Here is a 16,269-nt window from a genome sequence, read left to right on the forward strand (position 1 = left end):
CAGTGGGTGTGTGCGCACCTTCAGTGAATTAACCACTCTCAGGGTGTGACTGTTTGAATAACGGGAATTAGGTATGAGGCCTCTCACTCACAGCTGAATCCAACTGTAGGCATTGCATCCAATTAGCTTATCCGGCCCCAAATTCGCATGCTTAACTTGTCGTTTGTTAGTGCGTAAAGACAGAAAACATTTTCAACAACAACATATACTGTAGTTGTTTGTCACAGTTTTTTGGTGCAGTTCTCACGCATACAATACATTGAGCTCTTATTTAAAAATCCGTTTTGGTATTCTTCAGGACAGGATACAATTTCATTAAGGGGTAATATTAAAGATATAAGAATCATTAAGGGCCAGCCCCTTAATTTAAGTGACATATTCAGATAGACAGTTTTAATAGTGATGACCTGAAAACTGCACATTAGGTGAAAATGGCAAACCAATTAGAGAGACAGTCAGTGTGAGCCCATTAATGTGGATCTTAATGTTGTCTGTTCAGCCTTATATTGCTATCAGATTAGACTTCACAATGAGGTTGAGAGCAGAGGTAATGCACATTAATGACAGTTGGATGGCAGACATCAGGAGCATATGGTGCTCTCTTATGACCAAGTTCATACCATCCCTTCATCCATATAGAGTGACAAGAAAATAAGATCCATTTTTAAGATGGCATTCCTCTTATAATAATGTCTAAATAATGCAGCTTTCTATTACATTTGATTTAGCTCTATTGTCCGACACGAATGTATGACAATTGCATTTTCATTATATTCCACACCATTGCCTAAAGACCTGCAGTATCAAGAGTGGCAGTACATCATCATATTCCTCTACAATTACCATCTAAGTAGCTCACACTGACCCTAACCCATGCTGCCAGCATCATCTGTATATGGGGATCTAGCAGTGGCATGCCCACCCTGACTGTGACCCTGGTGTAGTCTCTGGTGTGGAGAGTTTCTTGTAGCTCCAGTCCAGCCCAGTAGAACAGAGTACCTCATCCCTCCACCTGCCCCCTCCTGTCTCTCCATTTTCCTAGGCAATAGGAGGGTGGAGGGGTGTTGGGGGGGGGGGTTGGTTTGATGGAGAGGTGGTGGGTGAGGGAGGGATGGGGGCGGTAGTTGCGGTGGTGGGGGGCACTCTGCTTCCCCTGGGGCTGCCTGCTGGAGCGAGGTGACCCAGCTTGTCGCTCGGTGACCTGTGAGAGGGACATTATGAAGTGTGAGTGGCTGTCACCCTAACCGCTTGTGACAGCACGGCTCCCGGCACAGCTGTGCCAGCCTGCCCCAGCCAGAGACCCAGGGCCCATGGAGAAGGGGGTGGGAGAGAGAGGCCGCTTTGGAGAAGGCGCAGGCTGGGGCGGGGTGTTCAGAGAGTGTCTGTGGCGGGGCAGGAGGGTTGGAGTAGAAGGAGAAAGGAGGTGAGGGTGTTCAGGACCTTTGCTCTTACTGGTGTAACGACTTCTCCATTGATTCCGGTGCTCAAGGGACGGCCCCGCGGCCCTGCAATGTCAAAGCCAGCCCAGTTGGGCTTTGAGCTACAGGATGACATGGGGAAGTGATGGTCGAGATGTTAGGGACCAGCTGTTATCCTTTAAGCCAGCAGGGTTACATGTATGTATGGCATTTGGCATATGTTGTACCAAAAATAACTTTGTCCAACTTTGTTGATGTCAGTTTCTGCTCTCAGTTCAAAGTTTGCACTTCTTGTCGCTATGTTTTGTTCTTATTGACCTTTATCCGGTCTGCATAAAAAGCACCCTACACACTACACTATACCAAACCATTTAACACAGTCTCTGCTTGTCACTGTCCTGTATGCACTCCTTCTTAATGTCTAGTTATCCTGAACCTCAGCAGGATCTTGCCTATTTAGTCCTCTTCAACACTCTGATTAAAGCTCTAGTGAAAAGGTCAGAGACCTAAGACATGCTGGTGCTGTTGTTTGTCACCTTGTTAAACTCATTAGTTCGTGGCCTGACGAGAGGGACAGGAGTGCTGGTGTCTAAATCTAGATCAAGATCATTAAGCTCCACTCCTTCCAACTCAGTTTCTTTTTTTCATCTTGCCCTTTGATAGGTTGATGACAAACTTTTCCATCACTTCTGTGAAACCTGAAGGTTTAAGTTAAAGTCATTGTGGACCCTGCTCCTGCTGGTGTGGGATACTTTGTTCACTTACCAACTCCAGCAAAACCTTTTCCTAATCCCAGTTGAATTGTTCTAATAGACTAGACGTCACCCCAACCTTAACTAACATTCTTTAATTTGACTTGTCTAAATGTCAATAACCTAAAAGTGCTTTGATTAGAGTGAGCTAATGTTACTAATCCTCCTGGGATAGAGGAATCTGATCACATAATTGATGACTACAACATATAATATGTTTTCAGATTAATTTTCTTATTGGACCAAAATGTATTTGACTGTGTTGCATACATTTTCAGCATGCCCCTCTCAGGAAACATTGGCTGTGACAATGCAGACTACACTGACTTTGAAATCAAGACACTTTATGCCACAGAGGAACATGTACGTCATTTGAAATAAAACCTTCAACACCCCATTGAAATCACACAGCGTTGATGTCTGACATTGCAACAGCCCTTCTGCTCGGTGGATGAGCACACACTGTGGTTTCCTTAAACAGGTCTCTAATTCCCCTAATCACTGTACATTGCAAAAAGTGATATTTACACATGGATGAGCTAACCAAGAAACATAGAGCTTGACTCCTCCGGAGGTATTCCCAAGCACCAAATGAGTTCACATGTCTTAACTTCCTTTTTTTTCCTAATATTCAAAATGCCAGAATGGGTGAATAGCATGCTTAATTACTTCAAAGCTTCTCTTTGCAAAATTTAAATCTTGATCACTTTGGCAGTTGAAGTCAGCTGTTGCAAAGACAACTCCTTATTTGTCCCACCTCGCTGCAGGCTGCAGTGGAGGCGACAAATATGCAAACAAGAGAGGTGACGTGAAATTGGCCTAATTGAAGAATAGGACTGGAATAAACCTGTTAAAGGGGAGGAATTATTTTCCCACAGCACAAGACATCCCAGCACAGTTTATACAAAATAATGCTTATTTACCCAGTCTGACAGTCTAACTACCAAACTGCCAATCCATGTACAAAAACAAAAGAGTGTTTTCTCACTGCAATTTAATGTTCATGTTTGTATTACATTGCGTGTTTGTAGTTGGAATGACTAATCTACATTTACATAGCTTTGGTTTCTTTTCATTTACACTATTTTATGTATCCTGTGGTAACAAACTAAAAAAGGTACGTAGGTAGGTGGTACGTATATTACACAATTTAAATATGGGTGAGAATTAATTGTTAAGTAATGGGAGCTAATTGGTAGAAATGTTTTTCCTAAATTGATATACAAATATAGATGGTAAACAACAATACCTGGAAATTTGTTATTAAAAATGGTCAGTTAATTCCTCAAGTAAGTTTCTCAAGAAAATAAAGCATTTTACAACCCTAAAAATTCAACAGCTTCAGTGTAGGTAGAGCACTGTAGAGTAACAAGTACTAACATAAATATTTTAAAGCACCTCACCAAGCATATACCTCTTTAGTTGTACTTTTCTTATCACACTGTGCAGTACATTACATTTACCTTCAAATGTAAAAGGAAGGTTCACCAAACTTAATGGTACGTCGTATTTCACGGGAATGAATTGCAACTACAGACTTATATTTCAGAGATTTCTTTTTTTCCCTCTTTCTAACCATCTTCCTTTTTTCATTAATTCCTTTGATAACTTTTCCTCTCTCAGTGTGTTTGTATCTCTGCTCTGTATCTAAATCTTGCCACTTTACTCCACACCTCTCTCTCTCTCTGTGCTCCTCTGTCACGGCTGACCTGCGTCCTCTCTCTGCAGGGCCTCTCCTGGTAGCGCCCAGCTGGCGCACTGCGAATCGGCTGGGCAGAGGCAGGAGGCAGTGCCAGCTCTACTGGTGCAGAAAGGGGCACACCAGGCAGACAGGCCCAGTGTCAGCAGCAGCAGCAGCAGCATGCTATCCCCCCGGCTGCCACATTCACAACACACACACACACACACACACATATGCCCGCATATATATATCGTTGCAACCCAAACGCATGCACACCAGCATCAGCGGACCAATGCCAAATAGGCTTGGTCCGACTGGGACCTAGTTAACTGGGACAAAACATTTGTTTACACACTACACTAGAGCAAACAGGCACACAGATACATTCAGCCACACACACATTCACATTGCAGGATATATACTGTAGGGACTGAGTGTTACGTCCTGCCCTGCTCCCTAAGTTACGTTTTTCTTTGTTTCATGTCATTTAGTCATTGTTTCCTGTTTTATTTTGACACACTCACCTCTCCTCTCGTTTCAGATACTTCACCTCCTGTCCTTGTGTGTTTCCCACCTTGTGTGATTGTGTACCCCACCCTGATTAGTTTCACCTGTCCCTCATCATCCTTCCCTCTCTAGTGTATTTAGTTTGTGTGTTCACCTCTCTCTGTGCCAGTTCGTCTTAGTACCTCCATGTCTAGCGTTCCAGCCTTTTTCTAGTGTGTTACTCTCTTGGTATTTTTGATCCCTGCTTTGCCTTCTCCTTGTCAGATCTGTTTACCTTATCTCCTGACTGACTACCTGTGTACTGAACTTTGCAAGTAAAGACTGTTTTCAGATAAAGATTCCTGTTTTTAAATCGTGCTATTGAGTCCTCTTGTCTGTTACTACACCAGTCATTAGACTGAGCTTCACATAAAGAGAAGCATATTAATCCTTTATAATAGCAATATCAGCCTGAGGCCTGTTGTCCCCTGAGGAAGTCTGAGCTGTATACAGCATGTAATGTAAACGTATTGTCTGGCACGCATGTTATTGACTTGTATTGGTCTTCAGGGTTGACACTGGGGGCTGCACTGAAGCTTCTTTTAATTAAGAAGATTGAGTGTGGGCCTCCTGCCTGGCCTGTAGTTACCCCTTCATGTCTTCAGCCCTGGGTATTTCTGTCCACTTCAAGTTGACTTTCTTCCAGCAGCAACTTTGTTAACCCAACCAAACCTCACTACCCTGAGAACAGACCCACAGTAATTAATATCAGCAGGGAGAGGAGAGAGCACACTGCACCTAGACTTACATAATTTCAATACTGGTGAACTCAGGTGGCTTTAATTGAAATGTCATGAAATATACAAATGCAGCAATATTGTGATATATACAGTAAGTGACATGAATTTCAATAGCATTTAGAGTGAGTTATTCTAACTCAGACATTCATGTGGGAATTTTCTGTCTCTGCATGGAAAAAGGAACTCACGGATTTGCATACTGTTTGATTATTGGAGTCTTGAGTATTCAACCAAACTTCCTTATTTGTGTGTGTTCGTGTGTGTGTGTGTGTGTGTGTGTGTGTGTGTTTTGACCTCTTTCATACAGAGAGACCCCCAATTGTGCTTCAGTAGCCAGCCGCGCTCAGTGAAGCAGAGCCTATATGCTCACTGGCATTTCACACACTCAAACGTGTGCATGTAAACACACATGAATATCATTTATCCAGCTGGGGTCCCATACCACTCACACACACACACACACACACACACACTGGCTTAGATATGGAAATAATAGTTGGGGTCTTATCCTTTAATGTACGCCTTGCATAGCACATCTCAGCAGAAAACCCCTGGCCGTATCTCTGCTCAGTCCAACTCTAGCTTTACTCTGCAGGTCAGCCATCCCCAGGATTTGAGGCACACTTCCGCCTTAAAAGTTGTACACCACTACCTTTGATAATCAAGATAGGACCTAATTGAGCTCACCCATGCAGAAGATGTTCTCGCCTTTTTGCACACACACTTTTTGAGGAGATGGGGGCCTATACTGTTTCAGCTCATCCAACTGTGAGATTCTCCTTTTCCCCTTTCCAGTCCTGCCATCATCTCACTAATGGTGTTTCTATCTCTTCTCCATAGGAGGTAAATGAAGCTTTTAAGCAGGGTGGAGGGAAGGGGGACCACTGAAAAGATTAATTGACTTTCTGCAGAGCTTCACTTATCCTCCACTGGCACCTTTGACTTGTGAGTGCATGTGTGTTTGGATTACATGATTATATCACCATTATTGCAGCAATTTGTGGTTTGTTAAAAACTGTGTCAGGAAATATCAAACTGTGTCCCATCAGCAATTTCATCCACTGTGGCTGCTTGGTACCTTTATGCAATTAGAACAAGTCTTGGTGGCACTAATGGTAAAATATTTTGTGATAATAAATAATTATTAATGTAACAAAGGAAGTTTAGAACTCTTCCTTCTTTGTAGATTTACAAAAATACAACTGCAGTTTAATTATATGAAACAATTTGTCAAAGTAACAAATTACAGTTAGACAATATGTATATACTGAATATAATGGTTTGATTTTCTTGTTTTTATTTCTTGCTTTTACATGTCTCTCCATAGTCCCTTGTAATTTGTAACAGAGGAACAGAGGGGCCAACAACACAAGGGCCAGAAACTGGGTTTAAGGGCGCTCAGACTTGTGGAGTACACCTACTAGTCGGTTTGGATCGAGGTTGGATCACAATCCCACCACAAACGAACTGCTCCAGAGTTCATTTGGGACTGGACCGAGACCACCTCCTCTAAAGGGTCTCGATGCGGTTGTTTTGGTCCGCACCAGAGTGCGATTACTGTGTTCACACAAGTTTGATTTAACTGGACTAAAAGGTGCAGCTGTGAAAACACCCTAAGTGTGTTTTTATGGCCCACATAAAGTGGCAGAAAGAGCATAACGCACTGCAGCTTAGGAAAACATATGCAAATGGAGAAAACAAGAGAGAATATCTGCACCACTTAACGGGTCACATTTTAAAAAACTAAAAAACAACAAAAAAATGCTGCAAATAAATAACAGAAGCAAATGCATTCGCCAGTCTGGCAAAGTGTTATTAGTTTTAACATCGTGATTGCATGATACTAATTTTAGACCATACTTTAAACCTAATGACAAAGTTCCCTTGTGTTGTGGTTGACTTGCAGTATTTCTGTATTTGCAGTGCATTTCTTTATGCTGTGTATGTTTTCAATTCGGTGAATGTATAATTGGCTTGTATTTTATTGGTTTGCAGCATTTTTTTTCTAAATGTGATGAGTGTATTGTCAAAGTTGTGAAAATGATCTCCCTTATTTGCTTCTGCCTTGTCTGTTCGCTTGTGTTTCCTTTAGTTGGTGTGCATTGAGCTCTCTCTGAGCACTGTACCCATAGTTGATTTGATGAACAGCCAAAGATACAATATGTCACAGCATCTGCAGGAAACAAAGTAAACCTGATAATTCCTCTACAAAGCCTTTCTGAAGTTCTGTTAGCAGCAAAGCTAGTTTAAGACGTGATATATGAACAGCAGCTGTGTTACAGCAGAGTTCGAAAACACACTGCCGACTTATAGACAGCCTTACTGCAAAGGGTGTGTTGGATATATGCTAACTGTAATGTCACACTGCTAACATGGAGGGAAAAGCCTTCTTCACACAATTAGAATATAGGGAAAGACATGGAGCTCTACATGTTGAAAGGCTCCTCACTGACAAGTGAGGAAAACTGTGATGTGTACCGTTTTGTATAACAAGACTACTTTGGGCTATTTTCTCAGACACATAATAAAAATAAGAATAGTCATTGACTTTTGTGTGGAGAATCTCCATTCAGACTTCAGTCTAACTCAAGAAAATTGTTAATAGTGTTTGCCTGCATGTGTATGTGCACAGAACGTTAATGCATACAGTATGTAACCTATAAGCTTAAACAAATAATAAATGTAATGTAAGCAAATTAATTAAGTTAATGAAGTTTAAAAGTCATAGCTAATAGTAGTTCACATTGTTCATTTTGCTATTTTACTTTGAGTAATGTTCCTTTAACATGTGCAGCATTACTGTAACAGCCAATCAATGTAACTATAGCGCCACAGTAGTTTCAAGTTATGAGCAACAGAAGCTGAAAAGGAAAAAGGGAGAAGAGAAGCAAGTTTTGAGGAATGTAAACCTTTCCATTTTCCCATTTTTGGAGGATTTTGTGTTCTGTCTATGTTGCTGGATTCTGGTTTTTGACTGAGTTTTCAACAAGGATTTGGTGAGTTAAGCTATTTTTTAACGTGTCAATTCACATGCTATTTCTTTGTTTTTCAAGCTGAATGTGCAACCGAAATTGCCAGTAGCTAAGCTAAGACAGCATGAAGAAGTTTTAGGTTGTGTAATTGTGTTATTTTGTTTTTTTTCTGGTGTAAAATGAATTAAGAAGCTTCATACAACAGGCATGGTCAAGTTTAGCCCTGTGAAGTGAAGTGAGACGAAAGGTGCTGCTATTTCAGGGTGCGGTTCAGATTGTATTGTCATTTAACCTATATTAAGGTGCAAGTCCTCCTCAAGCACTTAATTTTGTTACTAAATATGTAGGACTAAAATATTTGGTAACACTTTATAATACAGCCCGCCTTTTACGGTGTAACTTCCCATCACTTACCATGTAATTTCCCGGAACTTACGGTGTAACTTCCTCGTATGAATCTGTACATATAAAATACTTTCCGGTTCTTACTGGTACTTAAATGTAGGTACAGTGGAAGAAAACGATACAACAAGAAACAAGGGAGTAACAATTGCAGTTTTAAAGTGTAACTTCCCAACTTATGGTGTAATTTCCTCGTATGAATCAGTACGTTACATGTGTATATGTGCACTAAAATCAAATGTTTTTGCTTGTGGCAGTTATGACAATCATTTTTTTATGCATGTGTGTTTGACAGGCAAGCTTCCCCCACACTCAAGAGATTTATTATGCTTATGTCTTCTACTTCATTGTATGAATTTGAATAGAACAAGTCGAGAAATGGGTCTATACTTTTGAAAATTGGCTCCTAGCAGCCATGTTGGTCCAGCACTGCAGCAGCTCATAACAGGCAATCTTACCTCTCTCCAGTGCACAGCTAGGAAAGGCTTGTACTGTCATCCAAGGATGAAAAAATAACAATACAGTAATGTAATAATATACATAGTATATCTTTAATTACACAATAATAAGGTACGCAGGAAGTTATGAAAAATGATTTTATTCTTTAATTACACATAAACCACAACATATGTGCTGTTCTCCCAGTCTTACTCTGTAGGTACAGGCTAGTTACCCTATAAGTACTTGATAACAACAGGGAGCGGGCTGGATTATTAAATTCACACTGTTCCCCAGTCCTTACTCTGTAGGTACAGGCTAGTTACCCCATAAGTACATGATTACAACAGGGAGCGGGCTGGATTATTAAATTCACACTGTTCCTCAGTCCTTGCTCTGTAGTTACAGGCTAGTTACCCTATAAGTACATGGTAACAACAGGAAGTGGGCTGGATTATGTTCTCCCGTTCTTACTTAGCTGTTTGGTTCTGTTACCTTTCATGTCACAATCTAACAACATGCAGCGTGCCATTAACAACACACCGGACCAACATTTCGAACAGACAATGAGAAAACATTATTGAACATGATTAAATAGAATATGTTTCATTTATAACTTCTTAACTATATAAACTGCTATTATACAATATGTCATTACCATGTACTTATAGGGTAACTAGTCTGTACCTACAGAGCAGATTTTAGTGCACATATACACATGTAACATACTGATTCATACGAGGAAATTACACCATAAGTTCTGAGAAGTTACATGGTAAATGTTGGGAAGTTACACTTTAAAACCCCAATTGTTACTCCCTTGTTTCTCGTTGTTTTGTTTTCTTCCGCTGTACCTACATTTAAGTACCAGTAAGAACCGGAAAGTATTTTATATGTACGGATTCATACGAGGAAGTTACACCGTGAGTTCCGGGAAATTACATGGTAAGTGATGGGAAGTTACACCGTAAAACGCGGGCTGTATTATAAAGTGTTACCAAATATTTGTATGTATATTGCACTGTTGCACACCAGATTTATTTTTGACAGCATCTGGCGTAGCAGATGAGCCAAGTTACCCCAGCAGTTTCATCCAAACTTACTGAACAAGGAAGACGCTAATATGCATCTCCATTTGTGATTCACTACCAGCATTTTTAAACTGACGTTAAGCTGCCATTGACTGTTCTTACAGATATTGAGGGACCTTCTTTGCATTTTGTTCAGTAAGTTTGTCATTGTCGTCAGCTAACTTGTGTTAGCTAGCTAGCTAACCTTAACCTACTGTAAAACTCATAGCCTGGTAGGGCAAATTAATTATTTATAAATTAGATTTTGTGTTGGCAAGACCATACTCAATAAGTATTCAACCTACAAAATCATATTTTGATGTAAATATTAAATTTATTAGCCAGTGTGGTATATTGTTCTTGAAAAATCTTTGTAATTAACATATAAACTAGACAGTCAAAGACAGTCAGCAATTGTACAGGCTGTTGTGTTACATCTTAATTTAGCTAAGCAGATATTTGTCTGATATTTGCTCTCAGTCATGTACCTAGTGATACACTGTATCTGAAGAATAATAATTTTCTGAACTTTAGCTAAGGATATTGTGAAGTAACATTTATAATTATACAGATCAAAGGAGGAAAGTTAGTTATCTTTCGTGTTTCAGTGGTCACATATACTTAGGTTGAGTTCAAACTGATCTATATACATTTAATTCACTCATGATTCTCACATCATTATTGTATTTACAGAAGCAGCTAGTCCCACAGCTACTGTACAGTGCAGAAGATGAAGACAACTCCAGCCTTGACAGCGGACCCTCTACTGTTTATGTCCGCCCTGCCAGTCTTAACAGATATCATAAACATTTATATTTTATTAATGTACTTCTTAGCTGTGCAGATCTGGCTGTGATTCCTCTCTTCTTTTTCTCAGTATTAATGTGAAAAGTTAACCCCATATTACACATCCAATTAGTGACAACATTAAAGCCGATGTAATACAAGGCCGGTAGACTTGTCATCATGGATTATTATTACATTTTTGGTTGATGTGGACACTTGATAACACAAATAGCATTGGATAATGTTAGTAAACTGATCTAATTAAGTTCAGGTTCTCTGCAGGCAGTGTATAATATGAAGGAAAACAGCAACAAATGAAAAAGCTGATGATCCCCCATGAACACACCAACACAGGTGCCATCACACTGTGTCTTGAATGGGTGGACAGAGAGGATGATATTCAACTAAGGAACGGTTGCTGGATGTCCTGCAGCTTCTACTTCAGTCCTGCATCTGCTCTTCATCACTCATATATTCTAAAATATCCTTAAATAAAGCTGTGGAGGGGGTCTTTAGTATTAAATTATATAATTGATTATCATAAGTTATTAAGTGTCAAATCACAGTAAGAACTTAATGTTTTTAAGAAGCTATACTAATCTGGTGGATTGGATAACATTGATAGATGTGAAGTGAGGATATTAAAAAAAGTCATCAAAGTCTTTCACAGGTCTAAGAGATTGTCAATAATCTAATTTGTACCTTGAGTATAAATGTGGGCTTAATAATATCAATCATCAAGCTGTAATGCTACATGATGAAAGCAAGTTGATTTAGCAAAGAAAAAACCTTGGAACGTTACTGTGAGACAAAAGACAGAAATCTTAGCCAAAGTTAAAGTTTAACTTCATGAAACTTTACCAGGCTACTGCATTATTCAGAAACTGTTATTACTTAAATGTAATAATGGTTATGGCTGTAGCTAGCTAGTTACCAACTGGTTTTGGCTGGTTTACCTCTCCGTTGGCTCCTGAGTTGATTCGGCTCTCAAATACACATAACACATAACATTCATTCTCCAACCTGTATCCCAACACATGTACATGTATTTCCCATAGATGTGGCCATTGTGGCTCTATGTGTCATGCTAATTTTGCTCTCTCCAGCTCCGTCATAGAGATTCGGGGGATTCACAAAAATACGTTTATCACATAAAACAATGATCATCAGGGCAAACTGCTGAGCTGATTTTTACGTGAATCACTTCAAAATAGAGATACAACCGGCTGTATCTGTCCTGCTAGAGAGGTAGTAACTTGATGACTAGACGAAATTGAAAGTGTATTTTGAATTTTGTATCTTGATTCTGTATTGAATTGTATTTTATTTCATGTATTTTGTGCCAAATTGGTAATGTGAATGGGTTGTGTTACTGTAAATTCTAAACTTTAGGTAGTGGTTAAGTAAACTAACGAGAAGGTTGAACTGAACTCTTAAATGGGCCTAACTAAGATAAAATAAGATCTTAGAACTGAGACAACTCTATGAGAAACTAGAAAAAATAGGGAGAAATACTTATTTTTCTGAGATTTGGGGTTAATTTTTGGATGTTTTCAAGGGATTTAAATGCACAATTCCTGTGTGTGTGTGAAATGTGTGATTTGGTACCAATCTCTGTGTATGTCTACAACAACAATTTCTACATAAATAAGACGGCAGTTCAAACTTACCTCTTAGCCTGTGGTCTGTTATTCTTGAGTTTTAGTTATAAACTGCTTCTCTGAAACTAGACTCTGGTCCTAGCTACTGTAAATACCTACAGTGCAACAAATGGCAGAGGCATGTCTCATATCTCTGAATCTCACAACATTCTCTAGTCACATATACTGTATGCTCCTCAGTTTTTCACCTTATTTAATCTACATCACTTAATCGTTGTGTTTTTTTCATACACCTTTCTCTTGTAAAGTACATCACTCTTTGCCTGGACACACGGTAAAATAATCCAGTGTCAGTGTTTCCTGTATGTGTACGCATGTCTCTTTCTTCTCAGACACACACATATGAACACATTGATGGACATGCTGTACATACACAGTCATAGCTTGTACAGACTGAGGTAAGTTTGACTTTGACTTTGAACACTGGTATGGTGAGAGAGAAGAGCCAAATGTGTGAATGTACAAAGAGTTATCTCCCCCACCCCCACCTCCCCGCTGTAAACTCCACCACCCACAGCTGCACACACTTCTCCTGTCACGGTGATAATCTCTTTGTCAGGAGCCGTCTGTTAGAGATTTGTCCGTCTGATTCGGTGAACGTCCGAGTGGCAGGTCTAGCTGTAGTGCCACAGGGTGTCCGTGGGTCACTGTGTCTGTGTGCGTGTGTGTGTGTGTGTGTGCGCATGCACACCCACTGCCATAGGTGGTGGGATCTCCGTCCCTGTCAGAGTGTGTATGTCGCTTGTCTTCAGACCTCTGTTTTGTGACAGAAGAGGAATGTTGAGCAGAGGAGGAACAAGGGACTGTTGCAGTTGTTTCATATGCTTTTGTTTGAGCCCATCCTTATATTTCCTCATGTTGTATGCGATATGATTAGAGATAGACCAGTACTCAATGTGGAACAAGAAGGTTTTTATCATTCCCTTCACAAGAAATGTTAAATAGGAAATGTATGTCCACTAGATGGCTCTGCTTTCTGCATTAAAAGTAATTTGTTACTTTGCTCAAGCAAATTGAAAATCATATTTATCAATGTTTAAAACTTAACTATAACTATACACTATAAAAATCACTATGTAAAACTATGTTTCTGAGAAAAGACCATTGATAATGTTTCAGTAAAATTGCTTTCAGCAGTAATCAAATGACAAAATTTGGAACATTTCATTTGTTTATCATTTGCAAACGTTGCCAAATCTTCATTAGCCTATATGTTTTTTGTTAAGTCTGTGCTCTTATATAACGTGAAGCATGTTGTTTTACGAGGGAGAGAGAGAGAGAGATGTTTTTTCTGGTAACCTCCACGTTTTGTTTTTACATACTGTGATAAGTAGTACTTTTATACTGCTTGGCTGCAGTAATTGGCACTTTAACTATGCTAGTGGCATGGCTTTAGGGGTGGCAATGTCAGTCTGTCTGTCAGTTCACCATTCTGGTCCAAACTAAAAGATCTCAACAACTATTGGATGGATTGGCATGCAATTTTGCACTTGCATTCATAGTGCCAGTGGATGAATACTAGTGATTTTGGTGATCCCATGACTTTTAGTCAGGCGCCATCATGAGGTTGACATTTTTGTTCTTTAGTGAAATATCTCTACATCTACATCTACTGGATGGATTGCCATGAAATTTGGTACTGATATGCACAGCGCCCAGGGGATTGGCCCTAATAACTTTGACTAACCTAAATGACTTTTTCGGGATATGTTTTCACTTATCTGGTGAAATATTTCAGTATATAATCTACTCTGTGAATTGGCACTCTTGTTTTTTTTTTTTTTAACAGATATTCGTTGTTCCCAGATGATATATCCTAAGGACAAAGGAAGTTAGGTGATCCCCTGACTTTTCATCTAGCACCATCATTTGGTCAAAGTTTAAGTTTGTCCAGTACTTTGGTTTATGACCCAATACCTGCAAAACTAATGACATTCCTATCATGGTGAACATGGTAAAAATTAGACCTGCTTTGCATCAGCATGTTAGCATTGTCATTGTGAGCATGTCAGCAGATATTCACATTTGGCTCAAAGCACCACTGCCTAAGTGCATCTCCACAGAGCTGCTAGTGTTATTTTTTCTCCCGCCTGCATTCTGTGACGACCCGTCCCTACTCTACAGGTCTTCGTGTAATGCCGGTGGGAAAACAAATAAGGCAAGCTGCTAGCATGGCTGTGGACTTAGGTTTCTCCAAAAAGGGGCTGTAAAAAGTATTGTATTCTCCAGTACCATCTCTCATGTACTGGCTAAGTGGAAATCTGTTTGAAATGATAAGTTCCAGCTTGTTACTTCATCACACAAGTTTACTCCATGTAGAACTTTTTGCACTTTTGCTAACTAATTATTTTGGTGATTTGATTGCTGCCAAAAATCTTTCTTCACTTGATCTGATTGTGTTTTGCATAGTGTACATTAAATATTGATCAGCACTGTAATTTGCTCTGCAGAAGAGAATCTGCCATATTATGTGAATACAAATGTAATCCTTTTTTCACTTTCTTTCTCGTCTTAGGAGAATTCAAGTTCTACTACAAAAACCACCTACAGAATATTCAGTATCTTGCTCAGGGACACTAATGCATTTTGTATTACAGGGACCTGAACCATGGCTGTCTGATGAGAGGATGGTCAGGTGCAAACAAGGTTTCCTACTTAAAATTTTTATTAATTTCATTTGTCTGTGCTTACTTTAAGGAACACCAAAGATCCAAACCTGAAACTAGAATGAATAGATTGTCAGATTAATATGATATTATATGTTGAAGTGACAAAAGTGTGGAGATATTAATAGGCAATAAAATATGGAAGATATTACATTCTGTCGCAATTGGATTAGAGATGTTTAATAGATCAGAGAGTTCTCTCTTTATGAACAATAATATAAATTCTGACATAGCTGTAATTGTTGGGTTGAGTTATTGTTGCTCAAAGCTCTTTCTTTCTTTCTTTTGCCTTTCATATCTTGCCTCCCGACACCTTCTCCTTCCTCTATCTGTTGTTTGGTCTCCTCTTGTCACTCCACTGCAATCATCTTCGCAGGGGGGCTTGTCATCTGTATCTACTCATATCCTACAACCTCTTTTGCTCTGAGCACTACTGCACTTAAATGTCAGGGCTGATGAGCCTGCCACACCCACCTGACACATCAGTTCAGTGCCTGCTAAAAGCTTTTATGGAACAGAGTGTGAGCCTGGTGGTTGATAGAAATTAAAGAGCTTTTCTCTTCTTTTTTAGGGATTATGGCTCTAAAGGAACAACTTCTGGTAAGAAATGGAAGGAGAGAGACTGAGATAGCATAGGGTATGATTGGTTGCCATCTAGTGGTCAATGCGGTCATCTAGCCATCAAGCTCTTGCTGCCACATTATCAAAGAGGGAGAGAAAGATACAGTATATGAACTCTCACTGGATAAACTTTCATTTCTCACTTATCAAAGAATAATGGAGTCATTTAAGAAATCCTACATATTTCATATTTATTAGTCCTCCCCAATGTGTAAAATTGGAGTGAATTTTTCAATTTTAATTGTATTGGAAACAGTTTCTTTCAAAATAATTTAATAACTGAAAGCAGTCCAGTGTTATGTGTCAGTGTCAGTGTTATATATTAGTTTATTTTAGTGTTGCAGGTGAAACATTTTTCTGAAGTTATTTCGGGTGTGACCGTGTACTGAATATGTACTGACATGATAATGCATCAACTGGACTATAGTACAGAGGGCTCTTTGTGACACCTTTTTTCTTTTTTTCCCCATATTATTACATGACTATGGTGAGATCTTTAAAAGAGGTCATTCAAAT

Source organism: Thunnus thynnus, chromosome 1 (assembly GCF_963924715.1).
Source record: "Thunnus thynnus chromosome 1, fThuThy2.1, whole genome shotgun sequence".
Taxonomy (NCBI): domain Eukaryota; kingdom Metazoa; phylum Chordata; class Actinopteri; order Scombriformes; family Scombridae; genus Thunnus; species Thunnus thynnus.